The following is a 5,301-nucleotide window of genomic DNA, read 5'->3' as shown; positions in this document are numbered from 1 at the left end:
ATGTTGTACTAGAGCTCTCAAAGTGATTCTCAATTTATAAAACAATAAAGTGACATAGCATATCATTCGTAAGTTACTTGTAACGCATGGTTGCCAAAACTATAAACTTGTCTATTGTGAATAATATTTCGAAATACAGGAAATGTTACAGTCAGTTGTCAAAAAAACTTGTTTATTACATATATTTGGTTTTTTTAAAACTTATATTTTCGGTTAAAATACACTTAAAAGTTTTTTCGGTTTAAGTATTTTTTCAGTCTTTGGTTAAAGTTAGTATTCAATTTTTTAAAACATTAAACTCAATATACCAAAGTTTTGATAATATGTGTATTTGATGGCATTCCGAGTGTTACCACCTAACGTAAAGCTTATTTTATATTGTTTTTTTCCAATATACTTACTAAAGATTATGCTTCGTGTTATACATTTGTTGTCTAAAGCTTACTATATTTCTGTTAGTTATATACAATTTTATATACAATTAAGCTAAAAAATTTTTTTTGCGTATTAATCGATAAATAGGAGGTTAGTCGAAAATCAATAATTGATTCGTTTTATGGTGCTCAAGATAAAAATAATTTATATGAAAAATAAAAAAGAAAAAAATTTTTTGCATATGCACATAAAAATATTTACTTTTAAGGACTTAAATCTTACTGATCCAATAAAAATATTGGATATATCTTACTGATCATATAAAATCATGTTGTAAGTCCAGTAATTAATTTATTTGGAAAGCACATAAAAGAAATGAAAGTATTTGCTTTTATATGTTATGTGTGTGAAAAAACTATAATACGTGAATTCAGTCACTCCGATATGCGGCAAAAAACAACAAGTCTCTTGCTTAAGTCTCTTGCTGACATATTCGCACCACTGTCAAATTTAATGATTTGAACGCAAACAAAATTTTGTATTAATTTAAATATTAATTAAAAAGTTAGAAACAATGATAATAATGTGTTAAATTTTGAAATTTCCTTTTACCTCTAAATTATTTATAGCTAAAAACATTAGTACCATAGTAAGCATGAACTTGTTAGCAACTAACACGTTAAAAAGTCCAATGTGGTTTTTAAAAAAAATTCTTCTAGAATTCTTAGAATTGTTTGTTGTTGTTGTTGTGGTTTGAGTTAGTACTATTGCGTACTTCTATATTTTTCAAATATTTCTTTTTCACAATTTTTAAATTTATGAAACTTTTAACTGTTTACAAACAATTTATGACAGATGACTGGAATATTTGTTAAAAAAATCCAATAAAGGTTTACAATTGAGTTGCTATAGCTATGGTTATTTTATATAGTTCGTTATATAATTAAAAATTTCATAAGTAGTCTGTGTAAATTAGAGACTTGAACAAGAGACTTTTTGTTTTTTGTGGCAGCTAATCTTGCAGCCCCAATTCACTTAATGATATTAGTAGAGCAAACAAATGGAGTTAATAGATATATACATATTCCAGATAATCTTTAAATATTAAGCAAATAAAGTTACAATAAATGTGAGATGGAGCGAAGTTTGTGATTTCAAAGGAAGTTTTGACCAAATAAATTAGTACTACATTTAAAATCACAGAGGAGAAGACCTTTTTGAAGTTATTAAATTAATTAAATATTTAATATACCAATATATTCACAAATTCAACTTAAATTAAAACTGATTTGGAAATGTAACTAAAATAAAAAACAAAATATCACTTAACCTATATATTATATTGAAATGTCATTAAGTTGATTTAACCTCACAAAAAACAAGGTCATTGCGTTATTGCGTTACTATTTCCTACTTGAGTTAAATTATGCAATTAGGCATTCATCAAAGCGAGAAAATACTTCATCAAATATTCCTTAAGGGAGGTTTATGCTTGAGTTCCTTTCAAGTATGTATATACTTCAGCCTAAATGGGATTACCCCTTTCTTCACCATAACTACGTCACTGATATTGATGAATTTCTTATTTAACTCCAATCATTTAAATAAAAGTTTATGTTGTTTTCTGTTTATGTTGTGAAAACAGGTACATCACTCCAATAACAGATATACTATCAAATTAAATAAGAAAATTCCTCTGCAATTAATATTTATATACGTAGAATGGATTCAGGCTCAATAAGCAATTTTAACAAATTTTTCTATTGTAAAATTTAATTTAATTAATATTAGTTATGTTAGCTACGAGCATAACAAGTTTCAACATGGAAGGTCTGAGGAATGATGTTTGGATACAAATAGTAATGGACAAAATTTGAAATGAACTTCCAATTCGAAAAACTATGGAAAATATTTTCATAATAATATTCTAATATATTTTCTTTTACAAATATTTGCGATTTACACTTTGTATAACTCTTGCAAACAAAACACACAATTACTTAAAATATTTGACTTAAATAATATAAAAAAATCTTACAAAATCTATAGTTTTATTTATATTTTTATTTATGTAATCATTAAGTTCCTCAAATTTAGTATTTAACTATATAAGTATATTGATTTAAATTGGTGAAAAAAACTGGACGAGAATAGTCGAGATTAAGATACGAACTAAATCTAAATTAATAAATCAAAACATTGGTTTAAATGAAACTAATAATTCAAAATCCACTACTCATTTTGCATGAAAACTTAATCTGTCTCCTAAAAAAATTATTAGAGAACTCTTTCCAAAGTTGGGGTCGCGCCTTCTGACAGTTGAACAAAAACAACAACGTATTGATGACTTTTAAGGCTGTTTGGAGCTATGGAAATGAAATAAAAAAGACTTTTGTATCGATATATAACAATACTTCACTTCATAGTCGCATCGGCATTATGCTGACAGCAGCTTCCGAACCTCGTCTAAAATGGCAAAAAGAGCAACAGATTGTTGGCAAGGTTATGTCGTCCATATTTTGGGATGCATTTACTTTCATCGACTAACTACTTTGAAAAAGGTCAGAATATCAATTGTTATGACCAACTGTAACAATTGACCCAACTGTTGCGTTCGAAGGAAGAAACCGCGAAACAACGGCCCCATATGAAGAAAAAAAGTAGTCTTTCCCCGAGACAACGCACTGTCACAAGTCGTTGGCTACCATGGCTACCATGAATTATTTCAGAACCCACCATATCAATATTCGCTAGATTTGGCCCACAGCGATTACTACCAGTTTGTAGACCTTGACAAATGCTTCCGAGAAAGAGATTTGGCTCCAATAAAAAATTTACCGTAAAAACTAAAACCGTATAAACTAAAACATGAATGATTTTACAAGAGAGATATTGAGATATTGATATATATATATATGTTAGAGAACAGCTAGAATTATTGTATTACTCTTGAAGGCGAATTTATTGACTAATACAATCGAATTCTACCAAAAAGTTGTTTTATTTGTTATTCTGCAGTCTTATCGGCCAATATGTTATATTATCTGAAGTAAATATATAAAAGCAATCTTCATTCACGTGATAGTCTGCCACATGTCGAGAAAGAGCACAATTTGGTGTTACAATTTTGTTTCAATACTGCTTAGTTCAAGAAAAAACTTTCGCAAATTCATTTCAAAATTTATTCCAACCACAGCGTCATTTGCATTAGCTTCATATTTTCACGGGTTTTCATATTTTTTGGCCACATATGTTATAGACATGACCCATGACCCTCTAAAAAATTTATTGAAATTTTAAATAGTTTTCCACACAACATGTGACTTAAGGATTGGCAGCTAAATCCAAAGTGCAAATGATTATCGATTATATTATTATTTGCGAAAGTTTTTAGGTTATACATAGCTAAATAAAACATTTTAAGCACATTATTTATTATATGTGTTACTATATTACTTATATATTACTATTATTTAATTTAAATATTTCAAATATTTGTGTAAAATTTTGTTTGCAAAGCATTTTGCAAAACGTGTATCACATATTTACTTTAAAACAGTTATATTAAAATAAATTTCCAAAACTATAATTTTTTAGAGTCTATCATTTGGACATTTATCATTGCCTATCAATAGTTACAAGTATATACTCGATACTATTCTTTTGATGACATGCACTTTTGTGTTGAAAAATTTCCTTCGGTACTTACTTGGCATTGAAAGAAAAGTATCGAGTATTTACGCAATACTGACTCTTTGTCGGTATTGAATTGTTTTTATGGTATATAACTATAATACAACAAGAGCAAAATACTGTTGAAAAAAAAACTCAAATGAATATGTATCGATACTCTTAGATAAAATGCTTCTCGTTGTGGTCACTAATCTAAACTAAGAATAAAAAAAGTGTTCATATCTTAACATATTATTCCAGGTCTTTCAAACTTCCAAAATATTTTATAAAAAAATTTCTGCAGTAGCATTTCCTTTTTATTCACATCACGGCAATTTCTAATATTTTTGTACTTTTTATAATTTTATTATTATTAGTTTAAAATATAAAATATTTTTGTTCCTCATATTCTTTCTATTGCTGTTTCTAATATTACTTGTTTTGTCCTCACTATTAGAGTTATCAACTATGTACATATATTAGAATGTACATATATTATATATTAAAAAATGAATTTATAATCAATTTAATTTAATTATTCAAAAACTTATAACCAGAAAACAGGCAAATTCACTTCGTCATTTCTTATTTAGATCTATTAGACAGACTTTAAAACTCATAAAAATTAATTTGTCTGACTTCTACTCACCAATAAGGATTCCGCGATAAATAAGCTATCACAGATCAGGTCCATATAGTACACAATATTATAAGAAAGGCCTTAGAACATAAAAAATTCTGTACAACTGATATATTTAATATATTCTCTAAGCATTTGTTTTCGCATTAAAAATTACGTTGTTTTATTTATAACTTGTTTACACTGTTTTCTATGAAGTTCTCAAATTCTATCTAAATGACATACCATATTATTTTGAATTAAAGTAAATGGTGTTTACAGACAAGATTATATTAAATTATAAACCGTACCACGGATAGCGTACTAGAGTTATACACATTAATTGTCACCGTTCTGCCGCTCCCCAATCGAAAGGATTGTAGTCGAAACCGTGTTTACTCTCAGGGGACTTTGATTGTAACGAAACACGAATAAACCTACAAGGACATCTACTGAAAATACAAATTTAAATTAACAACCCATTAGCTCGTAGAATAATGTCTTACAACTGAAACAAAATGCTTTGCTAGAAGAATTCCAACATTTACCTTATTATTATAAATAATAATTTGGTGTTATCTATACTTGTACTTGTCTGCAAGAATACTCTGTTCTTCTTTTCCTATTACTGATAT

The sequence above is a fragment of the Teleopsis dalmanni genome, chromosome 2 (assembly GCF_002237135.1).
Source record: "Teleopsis dalmanni isolate 2A chromosome 2, ASM223713v2, whole genome shotgun sequence".
NCBI lineage: Eukaryota > Metazoa > Arthropoda > Insecta > Diptera > Diopsidae > Teleopsis > Teleopsis dalmanni.
This window is presented reverse-complemented; position numbering follows the sequence as displayed.